The 19,936-nt window shown below is 47.6% G+C and overlaps 1 protein-coding gene across 12 annotated transcripts in view; it reads right to left on the reverse strand.

Annotated features, from left to right (window-relative positions):
• The window catches only part of AFDN (afadin, adherens junction formation factor), a 3,286,836-nt gene that overhangs the window by 2,009,786 nt on the left and 1,257,114 nt on the right, over positions 1-19,936 (reverse strand). The gene's annotated exons all lie outside the window — the stretch shown is intronic.

Genomic DNA, 19,936 nt, shown 5'->3' on the forward strand with positions numbered 1-19,936 from the left:
CCATGAGTGAAGATGGGTTCGTACTTCTCCTCGGGTGCACTGAGCAACTCCATGGATTTCAGATCAGGGCGGCAGCCGTTGAGAAACACACCAAAGGAACCGGCTTTCAGGCCTGTGGAAAGTGCTAGTCATCTGAGATTTCTGATCTGACAAACGATAAACAGTCCTTTTGCCAATTTTCTTTCTTCATAAAGAAGGTGCTGGCCCTGTAAACCAGGAAGTTGGTTGTGGTATGTGTTTTTGGTGAACACACAGGAGCTGACCTGACCTGAATGTAAATGGGAATTGAAATTTGGGTGTCAAGAACGAGATCGCGGAGCTGTTACAGCCTGAGACTGTAAAGTCTCGGCACGGTATGGCTCGCTTTATAGTGTGTGGAAGGAAGGAATCGAGTCTACTTGGTACCTCCCACAAAAAGTGTCATCACTATAATGGTGTAGAGTAGAACCCCACAAAGTCTCCTAGTGTATCAGGACTAGCCCTATGTGCTAAACGTTGGCGAGAGCTAGGGCTATTTTGGACCATGCAACTCCCTTTGGCTGCAAGCAAATTTCTCCATCATAAGAAAGAAATTATTTTCAGTACTGCAGTGGTCAAGGTAATTAAAGTTTCAGTTTTTCGGTTTATGACGGTATATTTGTTCAAAAAAAGTTCAACTGTTAAGCCCTTCCCTGTGTGGATGTTTGAGAGTGTCATTTATAATCCAATGAACAAGCATACATTTAGAAAAAATCAAGATTGCAGCTGTACAGTAGTATATTTAGTAAGTCCTATGAGTCCTGATATAGAAGGCTGCGTGGCCGGGTAACGGCGACGCGGCTTTGGTCCAGTATTCGCTTATGGTCTTAGTTTTGGTGGTCTTGTTATACAAAGGTAATCAGCTCTGAAAGGGGGTCTGCTTGATTTTCAGCACTTCTAGATGCCAAATGCTCTCCCCAGGCTAGGGTTGTGCACAGATAGGAAGACAAATTTCCAGTGTGAGTTGTTGTTCCCTTTCCAGTCTTTTTAAGCAGCCTGTCTATTCCGTGAAGTGTTTGTTCACTTCCTTGGGAGTTACTGGTAAGTAGGTGTCTTGTTTGCAGGTTTTGATTTTTGTAGATGTAGCATCCTGGCTCCATCAGCACTAGACTGTACCCTTTATCTGCTTTTATGATGCGAGATTTTTATCTTTGGCCAAGCCCTCAAGGCTTTCTTCAGGCATAGTGAGATTATGCCATCAGGATTGCCCGGATTGTTACAATTGTTTGCTCATGCTCACAGTCTTTTGGAAAGCTGGAGCGTGATGGTTGAGAGCTGGTGAATACAGGCTTCTTTTCAGGGAGCCGGGGTGGAGGTCATAAACCGACTGTTGGGCTTGGAAGCTTGGGTCCGACTCTGCTTGGTGCTTGGGTCTGAACTGGTTCCTGTTTCTTCCTCATCCCAGTAAAGCTCAAGTGAGCTGCCATTACTGCTGAACATTTGGTTTGGGGGTGAGGCCAAGCAAAACTCTTAAACTAGTAGTGACTGGTTCTGCCTAATGTACAAGTGTCTCTGGATCGCCTATTTTTATGTGGTATTATCCGAGAGTATAGTTGTGTGGCTACAAGCATTTACCATAAATGTAGATATTAGGAGTGCATTCACGTTGTAATCATCACATTTGCTATCTCTGCCAGGGTAGCCCTCAGTCGGCCAGGAATACCAGTAGAGGTCAGCGCCGTTGCTGTCGATCCAGCAGGACTGACTTAGTCAAGTGGTGCAAAATCATGCTAAGCCAATGCAGCATTACATCAGTTTTTTTCTCACCCCTGTCAGGAGCCCCAATTGAGCCAGGGTTACGGTAAGAACACTACCAGTAGAAAGTAAATACTGGCCAAAATCCCTGTAAGGAAACAGGAAGAGAGACAGAGAGAGAGAGAGACAAGGGGATGGAGGAGGGAGGGTTCAGATCGCAATAGTGAATACACTTAACATCTACAGTTATGGGTAAGGCTGTCAAATGTTCTTCGTGAGCCACTGTTGCAGTCTTCACATTTGGGTTGATTCTCAAAGCTGAAGAAAAGGGTGGTGGAGGCAGTCAAGAAGACTGTGGCTGGCTGGGATGCCCTGCAAGATCAGGGTAAGTGGAAGCCCGCCCTGATTTGAACAAGATGGCAGGTGGTAATGCTATGAAGGTGGTGAACAGATGTCCATGTTGCAGCCTCTGTACGTCTGTGGGACCCCTCTAAGAAAGGCTGCGGTGAGGTTGCTCTGTGGATCGTGCCTGGACCTCTTTTTGGGGTGGTTTTACAAAGAAACCAGGCAGAAATGATGCAGTGTGCTATCCATTTGGAGATTGTTTGTTTGGATATACCTGTCTTCGCTCCTGTAGCGGTTGACTAGCAATTAAGTTTTTCTGAAAGACTTAGGTCCTGTCCAGATAGAATCTGAGTCGTCTGTGCAATACCCGATAGAGTGCAGAATCCTTTCCCTGTTTTGCGGGGTTAAAAAGGTGTAAGTGTATGGATTGGCTTGAGAGCCACACTGGAAACCACTTTAGGCATGAAAGATGTGATAACCCGCCACGACTATTTGCAGTTTCCTGATACCTCTCTTAGCTGAAGTGATGGGCTGGTGAGGCATGGTTGCTTTCCAAGAAATTTAATCCTGGAAGCTGCAGGTCTAAAGCTGGGGGTAGGTGAGCTTTTCCCAAACAAAGTTAAGGTCCCAAGTCAGTAGGAGCTTTCTGGTGGCCTTAAGTTGTTAAAGGCCCTCTAGGAACTGTTTGATGAGAGGATGTGAGAAAGAGAGAGTGAGCTCCAGCAATGAGCAGAGATGGCAGGAGGCATGAATTTTAAAGAAGAGAAGGATAGACCCGTGTAGTAGGTCTGCCAGTAATCCAGGATGAGGCAGGAAGGCAGCCGTTTCATACTCTTAGCTCGATCCAGCAAACCTTTTCCATCGTCAGCAAAGGATTTCTAGTGCTGGGGCATTCACCACTTATAACATTCCCTAGGACTTGTTTTCTTGAAGCTGGCAGCTTGAGGGGTCATCAGGAACAGCCAGGCTGCTGGTGGGTTGAGGGTCTGCAATTGGGGGAGGCATGAATTTCTCCATTCAATTGGGCCGTAGAGGGTTCGGATTCGAGGCAGGTGCTATGATGGCAGGGGTGACAGGGTTGCGCAGCAGTGTAAAACAGCGGCTAGCATGGCCAGTCTGGGCAATCAGACTGCCCTTGATTTTCCCTCTTCCTTATTTTGGAGCAGAACCCTTGAAATGAGTGGTAGAGGGGAATGCATAGAACCGAGAGTGTTTACCACTGGAAGATAGTGCATCCACTTTCCAGGCCTTGCTGTGAGGTTCCCTGGCGGTGAATTTTCCAGTTGATGATTGGAGTGGAGACAAAGAGTACAACTTTCGGGTGCCCCATTTCTGTCATAAGGTGAAGGTTCTGTGGTTTAGCTGCTTGCACACTGGGGCCCCAGTGCAGGCTTCGCTTGGTTGTCTGACAGAGCCGAGAGAGTCTTATGCAAATTAAAGCAGCAGTAGTGAAGTTCCATGCATGAGGCCATCTGCCAAAGGGTCATGGCGAGCCTGCAGAGAGGATAAGAGCAAGTCCTTCCTTGTTGATATACCACATCACAGCGATGTTCGTTTTGATCAGGCAGAGGCCCTTAGGAGAGTAGGGGTCTGGAAGGATGCCAGGGCGCTGAAGAAGCCAACACGCTTTTTGCTGATGTAGATGGCTTGACGGCTCCAATGGCTCCTGAATGCACTTAACGCCCAGGTAAATTCCCAGGCACAGTCTGATGAGTCTTTTGTGAGGGTTCTGGGCAGCATGGGTCAGAGAGAAGGGCACTTTGTTCAAGGAAACCACAACAAGTGATCATTGCATGAGTTCCCCAGGTCTTGAGAATGTTGACACTAAAGGTTTTTAGGTACCACTGTAGTTTCCTTACAGCAGTCTGACATACGGCATGAGTAGATGCAGGAAGCCATGAACCCTAGAGCTTGTAAGTGATTTTCCTTGGTTAACTGAGTTCTGGTGGCTAGAGGAGAGAAGTAGCTTGTCAGCAGCCCCGCTTTTCTTGGAGCAAGGAATGCCATCTGGGATGCTGTGTCCAGGCTTCTCCCCTAGGAAAAACAATTTTTGTATGGGACTAGTCTTTGATTTCTTCGCGATGGTGAAAACTCAGGAGTAAGTCAGTAGGTCCTGGGTACAGAAGTCAGGCGCTGTAACAGCTTTTTCCTGTCCGGCCTGAATACACAATCATCTAAGTATGGCAATGAATATTTCTTGTTTGCAAAAGCAACATGGAGCTAGACATTTTGAGAAACTCTGGAAGCAGTGGATAAGCCAAGGAAGTGCAGAGAACTGAAAAGTGGTTAGATCATGCCCTTGAAAACGCAGGTGGCTTCCTGCATGAGTCCCCTGATTGGGATGTGTAGGTAGGCTCTTTTTAGGTCTAGGGTGCTAACTACATCCTTGGAAAGCAGCATTGGTAGAAGCTGCCAGGTGAGCATTTTGGCTTTTGCAAGAAACGAGACGTGGTTACCATAGCCTGAGACTGTAAAGTCTCGGTACGGTATACTGCTTTGAAGTGTGTGAAGGAAGGAATCGAGCTCCATTTTGGTACCTTCCCACACAAAAAAAGTGTCATCAATATAATGGCGGTAGAGGTGAACCTTGTTAAAGTCTCCTAGGTGTATCAGGGACTCTAGTTCCCATGTGCTAAGCACCAAGTTGGCGAGAGCTGGGGCCATTTTGGACCCCATGGCAACTCCCTTAAGCTGCAAGTAAATTTCTCCATCACAGTAAAAGAAATTATTTTCAGTACTGCAGTGGTCAAGGCAATTAAAGTTTCAGTTTTTTCGGGTTTACATTTTGCATATTTGTTCAAAAAAAGTTCAACTGCTTTAAGCCCTTCCCTGTGTGGGATGTTTGAGTAGAGTGCTACTATATCCAATGTAACAAGCATACATTTAGAAAAATCAAGATTGCAGCTGTACAGTATATTTAGTAAGTCCCATGAGTCCTTGATATAGAAGGCTGTGGCTTGCACGAGCGGATTGTATGTTTGGTCCAGGTATTCCGCTATGGGTTCAGTTTTGGTGGTCTTGTTAGACACAATCAGTCGGAAAGGGGGGTCTGCTTGATTTTTGTGCACTTTGGGGATGCCAAATGCTCTCCCTAGGCTAGGGTTGTGCACAGATAGGAAGACAAATTCTTCCAGTGTGAGTTGTTGTTCCCTTTCCAGTCTTTTAAGCAGCCTGTCTATTCCGGTGAAGTGTTTGTTCACTTCCTTGTGAGTTACTGGTAAGTAGGTGTCCTGGTTTTGCAGCAGGTTTTGGATTTTGCAGATGTAGGCATCCTGCTCCATCAGCACTAGACCTGTACCCTTATCTGCTTTCATGATGCGCAGATTTTTATCTTGGCTAAGCTCCTCAAGGGCTTTCCTTTCAGGCATAGTGAGATTATGCCATTTGTGATTGTTCGGATTGTTAAGTAATTGCCTAAGCTCATGCTCACAGTCTTTTTGGAAAGTTGTGAGCGTATTGTTGAGAGCTGGTGAATACAGGCTTCTTTTTCAGGGAGCCGGTGGAGGGTCATAAACCGACTCGTTTGTGCTTGGGTCCGACTCGTTTGTGCTTGGGTCTGAACTGGTTCCTGTTTCTTCCTCATCCCAGTAAAGCTCAAGTGAGCCGCTACTACTGCTGAACATTTGGTTTGGGGGGTGTAGTGAGGCCAAAGGGCAAAACTCGAAACTGGTAGTGACTGGCTCCCAGCCGAATGTACAAGTGTCTCCTGGATCGCCTTTCCATTTTTATGTGGTAGTACACATCCGAGAGATAGTACAGTTGTGTACATTTACCATAAATGTAGATATTAGAGTGCATTCACTGTTGCAATCATCACATTTGGGTTATCCTGCCAGGGGTAGCCCTCAGTCGGCCAGAATACCAGAGGCTTAGTATTTCTGCGTCGGTTGCTGTCGATCCAGGACTGACTTCAGGTCAAGTGGTATAAAATCAAGCAGCCAATGGCATTACATCAGTTTTTCTTACCCTGTCAGGAGCCCCCCAAATTGGGAGCTAGGTTATGGTGGAAGAACACCACCAGTAGAAAGTAAATACCACAAAATCCCTGTAAGGAAACAGGAAGAGAGACAGAGAGAGAGAGAGACAAGGGGATGGAGGGAGGGAAACTAGGACTGCAACAGTGAATACACTCGAACATCTACAGTTATGGTAAGTGTACACAAATGTACTATGTTCTTCGTGTTTCACTGTTGCAGTCTTCACATTTGGGTTGATTCCCAAAGCTGAAGAAAAGGGTGGAGGCAGTCAAGAAGACTGTGGGCTGGCTGGGATGCCCTGCAAGACTGTGGTGGCAAAGCCTGCCCTGGATTTGAATAAGATAGGCAGGTGGTAATGCTTGGTGAAGGTATGAACAGATGTCCATGTTGCAGCCTCCAGGATTGTCCCTGGTGGGGACCCCTCTAAGAAAGGCTGCACAGGTGGAGGTTGCTCTGGTGGAATGTGCCTGGACCCTCTTTTGGGGTGGTTTCATGTGCTGTCTGTAGCAGAAATGGATGCAGTGTGCTATCCATTTGGAGATTGTTTGTTTGGATATGGCCTTGCCCTCTGCTCCTGTAGCGAAGCTGACTAGCAATTAAGTTTTTCTGAAAGACTTAGTCCTGTCCAGATAGAATCTGAGCGGTCTGTGCACATCTATAGAGTGCAGAATCCTTTCCCCCTTGTTTTGCGGGTTAGGGAAAAAGGTGGGTAAGTGTATGGATTGGTTGAGAGCCACACTGGAAACCACTTTAGGCATGAAAGATGGATAACTCCTGCCACGACTATTTGTAGCTCTGATACTCTTCTAGCTGAAGTGATGGCCAGAGGCATGGCTGTTTTCCAAGAGAGAAATTTTAACTCTGCTGAAGCTGCAGGTTCAAATGGGGGTAGGGTGAGCTTTTCCAAAACAAAGTTAAGGTCCCAAGCTGGGGTAGGAGCTCTTCTGGGTGGCCTTAAGTTGTTAGCCCCTCTTAGGAACTGTTTGATGAGAGGATGTGAGAAGAGAGGAGGCTCTGTGCTGTAATGAGCAGAGATGGCAGAGGCATGAATTTTAAAAGAAGAGAAGGATAGACCCCTGTGTAGTAGGTCTGCCAGGTAATCCAGGATGAGAGGCAGGGAAGGCAGTGCCGTTCTGGCTACCTTAGCCTGGATCCAGGTGCAAAACCTTTTCCACTTGTCAGCAAAGGATTTCCTAGTGCTGGGGCATCTGGCCTCACTTATAACATTCTAGGACTTGTTTTCTTAGGCTGGCAGCTTGAGGGGTCATCAGGGAATAAGCCAGGCTGCCAGGTTGAGGGTCTGCAATTGGGGATGCATGAATTCTCCATTCAATTGGGTCAGGAGTGTTCGGATCTGAGGTAGGTGCCATGATGGCAGGGGTGACAGGCTGCGCAGCAGTGGGTACCAGTGCTAGCATGGCCAGTCTGGGTAATCAGGACTGCCCTTGATTTTTCCTCCCTTATTTTGAGCAGAACCCTTGAAATGAGTGGTAGAGGGGGAAATGCATAGACCGAGAGGTTTACCACTGGAAGGATAGTGCATCCACTTTCCAGGCCTTGCTGTGAGGTTCCCTGGTGCAGAATTTTCCGAGTTGATGATTGGAGTGGGAGACAAAGAGGTCAACTTTCGGGGTGCCCCATTTCTTGGTTACAAGGGTGAAGGTTCTGTGGTTTAGCTGCCACACACGTGGGTCTAGCAGGTTTCTGCTTAAGTTGTCTGACAGAGTTTAGAGAGCCTGACAGGAATTGTGCTAGCAGGTGTAGTTCCATGGCTGAGGCCATCTGCCAAAGGGTCATGGCGAGCCTGCAGAGAGGATAAGAGCAAGTCCCTCCCTGCTTGTTGATATACCACATCACAGTGATGTCTGTTTTGATCAGTAGAGGCCTCAGGGAGAGTAGGGGTCTGAAGGATGTCAGGGCGTGCTGAACAGCTAACATCGCTTTTTGGTTGATGTGCAGATGTATTTGATTTGGGCTCCAATGGCCCTGAATGCACTTAACGTCCAGGTGTGCACCCCAGGCACAGTCTGATGAGTCTGTAGTGAGGGTCTGGGCAGCATGGGGTTGTGAGAAGGGAAGTACCTTGTCTAAGGAAACCACAACAAGGGATCATTGGTATGAGAGTTCCCAGGTCTTGAGAATGTTGACACCAAAGGTTTTTTAGGTACCACTGTAGTTTCCTCATATGCAGTCTGACATACGGCATGAGTAGGATGCAGGAAGCCATGAACCCTAGAGCTTGCATGATTTTCCTTGTGGTTAACTGAGTTCTGGTGGCTAGATGAGAGAAGTAGCCTGTCAGGCAGTCTTGCTTTTCTGGAGCAAGGAATGCCATCTGGGATGCTGTGTCCAGGCTTTCTCCTAGGAAAACAATTTTTTGTATGGGGACTAGTCTTGATTTCTTTTCGTTGATGGTACACCCCAGGGAGGTCAGTAGGTCCTGTACAGAAGTCAGGTGCTGTAACAGCTTTTCCTGTCTGCCTGAATAAGGCAATCATCTAAGTATGGGTAAATTTGAATATTTCTTTGTTTGCAAAAAGCAATGGCGGGAGCTAGACATTTTGAGAAAACTCTGGAAGCAGTGGATAAGCCAAAGGGAAGTGCAGAGAACTGAAAGTGCATAGATCATGCCCTGAAACGTAGGTATTTCCTGCATGAGTCCCTGATTGGGATGTGTAGGTAGGCCTCTTTTAGGTCTAGGGTGGCTAACCAAGCATCCTTGGAAAGCATTGGTAGAAGCTGCTGGTGGGTGAGCATTTTGGGTTTTGGCATCAACTGAAAGGTGTTTAGAATGGATAGATCGAGGCTGGGGCGCCATGTGCCCCCTTTTCTGGGTACCAGGAAGAGTCTGGAGTAGAAACCTTGGCCTATCTGTTCTGTAGGAACATGCTGTATTGCCCTCATGGAGAGCAGGGAAAGGACTTGCTTTTTGGCCTCTGCTCACTGGTTTGGAGGAAGATCTGGGAACCCTTTTGGGATTGGCGGAGTGTGGAAATTAAATCTGTATCCCTGGGACACTATGCTGAGGACCCATCTGTCATTGGTGATAGTGGCCCAGTTGCTTGTTTGAAGAGAGAGTTTTCCTCCTAGGGGCACAAGCAGGTGGGCAGAGGTAAGGGATGGAGGTGTGCAGTCACTGAGTTCTTACCATAAGGGGGTGGCTTAGCACTCCGTTTCTGAAGAGGAAAAACTCCATTGCTTAGATCTCTGCATTCCCTGGGGCTGCTGTCTGGGGGGGGGGGGTCTACTTCACCTGGGTCTGGGCTGAGCTGGGCAATGCCTACTGAACCTCAGAGGCTGGACCTGTAAGAAGTCTGTCTGTATAGATTCAGCTTTTTCTTCCATCTTTTTTAAGACCTCTTCTGCCTTAGTGCCAAATAAGTTGTCTTTGTTCAATGGTGCGTCCAATAATTTGGATTTGACATGGTCTGGCAAGGTCTGTTCCTTAAGCCAAGCAGGTCTTCTATGGACAAAAAGTACAGTTGTGTACGCTTAACATAAATGTAGATGTTAGAGTGTATTCAATGTTGCAGTCATTACCATTTGGGTTATCTGCCTGCAGGTAGCCCTCAGCCAGCCTGAATATCAAAGTCTTGGATTCCTGCGTCGGATGCTGTCTCTTCTTCCATGACGTCAGGTCGACAAAACATGCAGCTGACACCATTACATCAGTTTTTCTTGCCCCCATGCCCCCAGATGTCAGGTGCCCCCATAATGGGAAGCAATTATATACAAGGTTACACCTCCAACAAAAAGCAAATACACCAGAAAGCTTAAATACACCGAACAAGAAGGAAGGTAGAGCCAAGAGAAGTCAGAGGGGCTGGAGGGAGGGTAACCAGGACTGCAACAGTGAATATACTCAAACAGCTACATTTATGGTAAGTGTACACAACTGTACTATGTTCTTAGTGTTTCACTGTTGCTGTCATTACATTTGGGTTGATTCCCCAAGCTAAGGAAGGGAGGAGCCATTTAGAGAGCAATAGGGCCAGCTATAAAGCCCTGCAAGACTGCAGTGGAAATACCCGCTCTGGATTTAGAAAAAATAGGCATGTGGTAATGCTTGGTGAAGGTATGTACAGAGCTCCAGGTAGCAGCTTCTAGGATGTCCCTAGCAGGGACTCCTCTGAGGAAGGCTGTAGAGGTAGATGCAGCCCTGGTGGAATGTGATTTTATCCCCTGTGGGGTAGTTTTTCCATGGTGCTTATAGCAGCAATGAATTCAATGGGCTATCCATTTAGAAATGGTTTGCTTTGAAATGGCCTTCCCCTCTGCCCCTGCAGCAAAGCTAACTAAGCAGCTGTTTATATTTTCTGAGAGGCTTGGTCCTGTCCAAATAAAATCTAAGTTGTCTGTGCACGTCCAAGGAGTGCAGTTTTCGTTCACCTTTGTTTGTGGATTCGGGAAAAAGGTAGACAAATGAATGGACTGATTTAGGGCCACACTAGACACTACCTTGGGCCTAGGACTGGTCCTGAAGAAAATCCTGTCTGCATGGAAGATAATAAAGGGCTCCACTGCCATGAGGGCCTGTAATTCAGGCATTCTGCTTGCTGAAGTGATGGCTAGAAGGAACGCGGTTTTCCAATAAAGGAATTTCAACTCTGCAGTTGCAGCTGGTTCAAATGGAGGGAGAGTGAGTTTTTCCAATACAAAGTTAAGGTCCCAGGCTGGAGAAGGCGCTCGCCTGAGGGTCTTAAGTTTTTGGCCCCTCTAAGGAACTGCTTTAGCAGGGGGTGAGAGAAGAAGGGTGGTTCAGTATTATAATGTGCTGAAATGGCAGAGGCATGAATTTTAATGGACAAGAAGGATAGGCCCTTGTGGAGCATTTCTGTAAAGTACTGAAGAATATGAGGTAAGCTGGGCACTGTTGTGCCCATCCCCGGAGTTTGGTTCCAGGAACAGTATCTTTTCCACTTTTCAGCAAAGGATTTTCTAGTGCTAGGCCTCCTTGCTTCTAGAATAACATCTAGCACCTGCTTACTGAGGGATGCTATTGGAGAGCTCAAGGGATTAGCCAGGCTGCAAGATTCAAGGCTTGAAGCTGAGGGCGCAGAATATGACCCGACTGCTGGGACAGCAGGGAAGGTGTGTGAGGTAGGTGCCATGGCTCCAGCAGTATCATACTGCACAAGAGGGGGTACCAATGCTGGCGTGGCCAGTCTGGTGCAATCAGTATTGTCCTTGGTTTGTCCTGTTTAATCTTTAGAACCTTCGAGAGGAGAGGCAGAGGTGGAAAGGCATACACTGAGAGGTTTTCCCAGGTAAAGGACAGGGCATCCACTTTCCAAGCTTGACTATGGGGTGTACTTGTGCAGAATTTATCCAATTGGTAGTTCCAGGGGGAGGCAAACAGGTCCATCTCTGGAGTCCCCCATTTGTTCCTCAAGAGGTTGAATATCATTGGTTCCAGTTTCCATTCCTGTCAGTCCATGAGATTTCTGCTTAGATCATCTGCCAGTGAATTTAGCCTGCCTGGCAGGAATTAAGTTTGTAGGTGCACTTGGTAGCCTGAGGCGGTGTTCCACATAGCCATGGCTAGTCTGCAAAGAGGGTACGAGTGGGTTCCCCCACTGCTTATTTATGTACCACATAACTGGCGTTGTCTGTCTTTACCAATAATTGTCCTGGAAGGATGTGGCCCTTGAAAGCTGTCAGGGAAATCTGTACAGCTAACATTTCTTTTTGGTTGATATGCAGGTGCATCTCACTCGGGTTACATTTGCCCTGAATACAATGCCCTGCCAAGTGAGCCCCCATGCATAGTCTGATGCAGCTGTTAGGGTTTGGGCGGCAGGAGGTAGTTTGAAAGGGAGCCCCTTGTAAAGGAACTCTTATCTTTATACAAGGAATGATGGGAATCATTGTCTCCAGGTCCTGAGAATGTTAGCACCATAGGCTTTTTAGACACCATTGTAGTTTCCTCATATGCAGTTTTGCATATGGAATTAGTAGAATGCAAGAGGCCATGAACCCCAGGGCTTGCAGAATTTTCCTTGCAGATAGCTGGGACTTTGTGGCCAGTAGTTTGAAGTAGGCTGTCAAATAAACTTGTTTCTCTGGCGTGAGGAAAGCCATCTGGGAAGTTGTGTTCAAGCTTGCTCCCAGGAATACAATTGCTGGTAGGGTACTAGATGAGATTTCTTTTCATTTATGCTATACCCCAATGAAGTTAGAAATTTCTTTACAAATGCCAGGTGTTGTAATGGCATGTTCTGGCTTTCTGCCTGACTCAAACAACTGTTCAAGTATGGGTATATTTGAATATTTCTCTGCCTGCAAAATGCAAAGGGTTGAAGCTAGACACTTTGTGAATAACCTGGGTGCAGTAAATAAGCCAAAGGGAAGCGCAGAGAACTGACAGTGCATGGAGCCTGCTCTGAAGCGTAGGTATTGCCTGCAAGACTCCCTTATTGGAATGTGTAGGTAAGCTTCCTTTAAGTCTAAGGTTGCCAACCAGGCATCTTTGCCCAGCATAGGAGCAGCTGCTGAAGTGTTAGCATTTTGAATTTTGGGATTACCAAAAAGGTGTTTAGAATAGAGAGGTCCAGGATAGCACGCCAGGAGCTGTCTTTTCTGGGTACCAGGAACAGTCTTGAGTAAAAACCTTGTCCCCTTTCTTCTGCTAGGACAGGTTAGATGGCCCTTAAACTTAGGAGAGAGGGAACCCGCTGTTGAGCCTCTGCTCACTGATTTGGGGGTATGTCTGGCCAACTGTTTGGGGCTGGTAAGGTGTGGAAGTGGAATCTGTATCCTCGGAAAAAAAGAAGTTATGTTCTTACCATAACATTCCATCTGAGTAGTAGAATTCATTCTTCTGCACATATGGATATACGGATCCGATTTGGATCCGAGCCGGCAAAAACTTTTCAAGCATCAGCCCGAGCTCCAAGCTCCTCCCCTACCTATATTACCTCACTTCTTCCTATCTAGTCCCAGATCGAGTTTGCTATCACTAAAAAGCGACGTAACCAAAAACCCTAAACAGGATAACCTGAAGAGTGAGGGGGACAGAGGGAAAGTGCAGAAGAATGAAGTCTACTACTCAGATGGAACGTTATGGTAAGAACATAACTTGAAGTAGTTGACTTCATTCATTCTGCACATATGGAACAGAGTCCCCAGCTACTAGAATTCCTGGGAGGCCCTTACGGAAAGATATTTCTGAGCACTGCAGAGCCAAAGGATGCTCTCCCCCTAAAAATAAGATCCAATTTGTAATGGGAGATGAATGTGTGTGAATTTGCCCAAGTCGCTGCTGTACAAATATCATCTAATGAAACTCTCGACCAGAAAGCTGCAGAAGTGGCCATAGCTCTAGTGGAATGAGCCTTCAATACACCAGGAGGATTTAACCCTTTGTCCTTATAGACCTGCGCAATACACAGGGTGATCCACCATGCTAAGGACACTTTCGAAACTGCTTTGCCCAAAAATGGTTTAGAAAAAGAGACAAACAATTGATCCGACTTCCGGAAGGGTTTAGTCCTATAGAGGTAAAAACGAAACTGTCCATAGACATCCAACAAATGAAGCTTACGTTCACCCCTATTCCGGAACTTTGGGAAGAAGACTGGCAAATTTATGGATTGATAAATATTGGCTGCTGAAGACACTTTGGGAAGAAAAGAAAGGTTCGTGCGCAACGAAACCCTATCCTTGTGAAAGACCAAATAGGGGGGCAAGGAGGATAATGCCTGCAACTCAAACTCTCTTAACCGAAGTGATGGCAACCAAGAATGCTGTCTTCCATGACAAGAACTTCATCTGAACTGAACCGGCTGGCTCAAAAGGGGGAGAGGTCAAGGCCCGAAGGACTAAAGTCAAATCCCAAGGGGGCACTTTTTCTTTAACTGGAGGTTGCAATAAAAAAGTGCCCTTCAGGAAGGCTTTACAGAGTTTGGCCGAAGCCAGAGCAACCTTATTTTCACCCACATGAAAATTAGAGCTGGCAGCCAGTTGAACCTTGATGGTGGAAGCACTAGAGTCTGACCGAAAAAGATCTGCCAAAAAATCCAGTATGACCAGAACAGGGGCTGTAAACGGGTTCTAATTGTGCGGAGAGGACCAAACACAAAAATGTTTCCACTTGCTATTATACAGTTTCCTAGTGGAGGCCTTAAGAGAAGCTACCAGAATATTCTTAACAGGAGACGAAAGTCCGGGAGTCCTGATGATCACGGGAACTGGAGCAGCCAAGCCGTCAGCTTGAGACTGTCCAGGCTGGGCAGGGGGCAAGTCCGACGGGTGAGAAATTAGATCTGGACATGGATCTAGAACCCATGGAGGGGCCAACAGATGAGACCATAGGAAGGGAAACCACACTTGAAGCGGCCCGAAGGGAGCTATGAGAATGACTTTGCACTGCAGCTGGCAAGCTCTCTGAAGGAACTTCGGAATCAGAGGTAACGGGGGATAAGCATACAGTAGCCCTGGAGGCCAAGCCTGGACTAGAGCGTCCCTGGAGGCATCAGAGAGAAGAATTTGCTGCACTTCGCATTGGAAGGAAATGTGAAGAGATCGCAAGGTTGACCCCAAACACGGAAGATCTTCTCCACCACTGATTATTTCAGGGACCACTCGTAGGGAAGAAGGACAGCCCTGCTGAGACTGTCCACCAGAATGTTGGAGGATCCTGGGATATGCGTTGCTACGAGAAACCGGCTGGTGGATATGGCCCACTCCCAAACTTTCATGGCCTCAAGACAAAGGGGGTAGGATCGGGTCACTCCCTGTTTGTTTATATACCAGACTACAGACATGCTGTCTGATTGAATGGCTATCGTCCACAGAGGTAGGACCGGGTGGAAGGCTCTCAATGCTAACAAAACTGCCCTCATTTCCAGGACGTTGATGTGTGGCTTGGTCTCTGGAGGGGACCACATGCCTTGGACCGTTCTTCCCAGGAAGTGCCCCCCCACCCGAGCTGGGAAGCATCTGTGGTCGCCGTGGCATGAGCCTGAGGGGCTAGAAAGCTGCGCCCCACAAATATGTCTGCAGAGTGAAGCCACCACAGGAGTGCCGCTCTGCATGCCCGATTGATACGGATGTGGAAACTCATCAGACGGTCTAGCCAGGATCATTGGACTACCAGATTCCACTGAAGGACTCTCATGTGCAGAAGTGCAAGAGGGAGTATAGAGATTGCTGCTGCCATGGAACCCAGGGCCCTGAGAACATCGGCTGCTGTGACGACCGCGTGATCCAAGATCATGGAAACATGGAGTCTGAGATTCCCTATCCTTTCCGGAGTGAGAAAAATCTTTGACTGAATCGAATCCAACCGAGCCCCGATGAAGTCTATGATCTGAACCGGAGAGTCAGGTCGGACTTGTTGAGGTTGATCGAGATGCCTAACTTGTGAGCCAGACCAAGGAAGTAGTGTAGGGCATGATACAGGAGACGCTTGGTGGATGCAGTGAAGAGCCAGTCGTCTAGGTAGGGGAATACCTGAATGCCCTGAAGTCTCGGGTGAGCTGCTACGACCGCCATAATCTTGGTGAACACCCTGGGGCTGTGGTGAGACCAAAGGGAAGGGCTCTGAATTGAAAGTGACTGGCCCCTAGCCGGACGCGGAGAAACCTCCTGGAGCTCCTGTGGACCTTGATGTGACAGTAAGCGTCCTGGAGGTCTAACGAGCACATCCAGTTGCATTCTCTCAGAAATGGTAGAATGGACTGTAGAGTGACCATCCGGAATTTTTGTTTCTCTACCAACAGGTTGAGGACAGACAGGTCCAGAATGGGCCTGAGGTCCCCCGTCTTCTTTGGCACTAAAAAGAACCTGGAGTAGATGCCTGATCCGGATTGATCTGGGGGGACCAGCTTGATGGCTCGTTTTTGTAACAGCTTCGAAACCTCTAAAGCTGCAGCCTCCCTGTGAGCAGGTGGAACATCTGGAAGGCGAGCTGGAGATATGGGATGTGAAATGAAGGGGACAGAATATCCTCTGGATATGATGTTTAACACCCAGCAGTCTGCAATAATGGACTCCCATGCCGCTAGATGCAAGGAAAATCTTCCCCCGACTGCCTTCAGAGTAGAGCAGCCAGGCAACCCCTCAGGGTTGCTGAGCGGGTCTGTCGGAAAAAGGTTCCCTAGACCCGAATTTTCTGGGACCCCCTCTGCCCTTGGGGTGGCATCGGTCTTGTCCCCCTCGGCCTCTGGGGGACGAATACTCCTGAGTGTCACGAAAGGACTGTGATTTCCAGAACCACATCTTCTTTTGCCCCTTTTGGTTCCTGGAATAGGAACCTCTGGGGGTTTAGAGAAGCGGATTCCGACGGCCGACAAGGTCTTTCCGTACTTCTCACTCTGGGTTAGTGCGTCACGTACAGTCTTCCCAAAGAGGGATGATCCATCGAATGGGGCGTTGATGAAAGATGCCTTAAAGGGGTCTGCAAATTGACATAGCCTGATCCAGGCATGTTGCCTCAAAGCAACGCCTGTACCTGCAGCTCTAGCGGCACCCTCCGTGGCATGAGAGAGGAGACGCATAGAGGTATTAGTCACTGATTTCAGCGTAGTCATCTTGGCAGTAAAGGACTGCTTGTCCTGCTGCGACAGATTCCAGGCGCGACTCACTTAGCTCCGATATAAGGTCTCACTGCAGTCGAATGACATGTGCCAAGTAATTCAGCGCACGAATAGAAAATGTCGCTGACAAGTACATGTGCTTCACAAAATGATCCATCGACCTGGACTCCTTGTCCGGTGGGATGCACCGAGGAACTCTCCTGTGCTAGTTCCTTCTTTGTGGCAGCTGCAACCACCAAAGCATCTACCGGGGCTCCCTTGGACCATGCCTGCCTGTCCGATGGTGGAGAAAGAATTCTGTCTGGCCTTTTGGGGACAGGCTCTGCGGTGTCAGGATCCTTCCATGCCCTAGTGGTGATGAGGTCCACCAAAGGGTCAGCTGGTGGGGAGACCCAGGAAGTAGATGGGCCCATGCCAAAGGCATCCAAGAATATGGACTCATCCGCAGAGGGTTTGGGAGTTGACCAATCTCCTCTTTGGCGAAGGACCTTCATATGGCCTCCAAACGAGACGTCTTCGGGAGGTGTTCTTGGGGAACCTTCTCCTTCATCCAAGTCCGTATCAGTGGTAATGGACTCAGGGGAGTCCAAGTGCCCCTCCTCTTGCACTTACGCTTACGAGGTTACTCTCTAGTGTGACTCTCTGGAAAGGATTCGTAAGCCTCCGGGGATTCACTGAAGGGAACGGGCCTGGGACTGCCTTGGCACGGGCTGTCCCTGAGACAGGGCAATGGGAGCAGAATCCAAAATCAGGGGGGTTTGGGCCGGATCTGAGGATGTGAGCTGTGGTCTCAACCCCTGGGAGAGGACCCTTTCCACTGCCTTGAATGCAGATGGAGAACACACCTCCGAAGAACGTAAGGAAGAGGCTCTGCCTGGCACCGAAGCAGGAAACGGAGCCGACTGCGGGGTAGTCCTGGCACCGAGGGTGGGATCCGAAAAAAGAGATCCCGACTCTTGGGTCGGACTCCCTGACCACGGCTCCGAAAGTCCCCTGGATCCAAGATCGGATCCGAGGAAAGTACAGTTTTGTACCTACCATAAATGTAGATGTTCGAAGATCCACATTGCTGCAGTCCTTACACTTGGGTAGTCCACTGTCCTCGGTCGGCCCGAATATCAAAGTATAAGGCTGACGTCGGTCAAGGCGCATTTGACTGACATCAGGACGTCAGGGTACAAATGCGCATGACCGACGTCATATCCTCAGTCTTTTCTTGCCCCAGATGTCAGAAGACCCTAAAAATAAAGGTCAAAACCAAAAGACAGCAAACAAACAACCAACCATCCTAGCACTAAAAATATGTACAATATATACAATATACACTCGATTGGCAACCCAACCGACACAACCGCCTCTAACTACAGAGGGGAAGGAGGGAGGGTTGACTGCAGCAATGTGGAACTTGAACATCTACATTTATGGTAGGTACAAACCTGTAGTATGTTGTTCATCTCACATTGCTGCAGTCCTTACACTTCGGTAGAATCCCAAAGCAGACGTAAGGGAGGATGGCCAAACTATAGGAAGCAGGAGCTGCCAAAATGCCCTGCAAAACAGCAGTGGCAAAACCAGCCCTGGATTTAGAGTAAAGTGGTAGGTGATAATGCCTAGAGAAAGTATGCACTGAACTCCAAGTAGCTGCCTCCAAAATATCCTTAGTTGCCACCCCTCAAAAAGCTGTCAAGTGGCAGTAGCCCTAGTGGAATGAGGCCTAATCCCAGCTGGAATCTCCTTGCCATGATGGGAATAACAGAAAGCAATGCAAAACCCAATCCACTTAGAAATAGTTTGTTTTGACACAGGCTTGCCCTGAGAACTCAAAGCAAAAGAAACAAATAACTGCTGAGACTGCCTGAACCCTTTAGTTCTGTCCAAATAATATCGGAACTGGCCGTGTACATCTAAAGTGTGCAAAATCTTTTCCCCTTTATTTTGGGGATTTGCATAAAAAGTAGGCAAATGAATAGTTTGGTTTAAAGCCACACTAGAAACCACTTTAGGCATAAAGGAAGGATTAGTACGGAAAGATACCCTATCCTTATGGAAAATTAAGAAAGGCTCAACCGCCATAAGGGCCTGCAACTCAGAAACCCTTGTTGCAGAGGTAATAGCCAACAAAAAGCAGTCTTCCATGATAAAACTTTAATTCAGTAGTAGCTGCAGGCTCAAAAGGTTGTAGAGTGAGTTTCTCCAACACAAAATTGAGATCCCAAGCAGGAGTAGGAGCTCTTCGTGGGGGTCTTATATTCTTTGCCCCTCTAAGAAATTGCTTGAACAAAGGATGAGAAAACAATGGTGGGTCACAATCATAGTGAGCCAAAATTGCTGCAGCATGAACCTTAATAGAAGAGAAGGACAAACCTTTGTCCAGTAACTCAGTAAGATATTGAAGAGCCACACTTAAATTAGGCTCAGAAACATCAAAATCCTTTGCTGCACTCCAAAATAAAAATCTCTTCCATTTATCTGCATACACTTTCCTTGTACTAGGCCTTCTAGCTTCCAAAATAACATTTATACTTGCTGTGGAAGTGGAGGCCCACTATGGTTCAAAACAGAATATGCCAGGCTGTTAGGTGCAGAGAGTGAAGCTTGACATTGAGCAAATGACTGTCCTCCTGAGACAACAGGTGTGGAATCGAAGGCAAAGGCCATGGAGGCTTCCGTACCAGGCTTCTCAGTAATGGGTACCAATGCTGTCGAGGCCAATCTGGAGCTATCAAAATCATCCTTGGCTTGTCTTGTCTGGCCTTTAGTAGTACCTTTGGGAGGAGAGGCAGAGGCGGAAAGGCATACACATGAAGATTGCTCCAATTGAAAGAAAGAAAGAGCATCCACTTTCCAAGCTGTGGGATGAAACCTTTTTGTGCAAAACTTTGGCAGCTGGTGGTTTAGTGGAGAAGCGAACAGATCTATGGCTGGAGTTCCCCATGACACTGTCAATTTCTGAAATACATGAGGATCCAACTTCCACTCGTGGGGATCCATAATTTGTCTGCTCAACACATCTGCTAAGGAGTTCTGTGCTCCCGGCAGAAACCTTGCCTGAAGATTTAGCTGTAAACTGAGAGCAGTCTCCCACAAAATCATTGCTTGCCTGCATAGAGGATAAGAATGTGTTCCGCCTTGCTTGTTGATGTACCACATGACAGTTGTGTTGTCTGTTAGAATCAACACCTGCCCTGGAAGAAGTAAATCCTTGAAAGCTATTAATGCAAACTGGACTGCTAACATCTCTTTCAAGTTGATATGTAGATGTTGTAGTCTGGCAGGCCACTTGTCTTGTATCCACTTTCCATTCAGATGAGCTCCCCAAGCTTTGTCTGAGGCATCTGTCGTTAGAATCTGACTCGCCTCTGG

The sequence above is a fragment of the Protopterus annectens genome, chromosome 1.part0, assembly GCF_019279795.1.
Source record: "Protopterus annectens isolate FY-2018-M chromosome 1.part0, PAN1.0, whole genome shotgun sequence".
Lineage (NCBI taxonomy): Eukaryota > Metazoa > Chordata > Ceratodontiformes > Protopteridae > Protopterus > Protopterus annectens.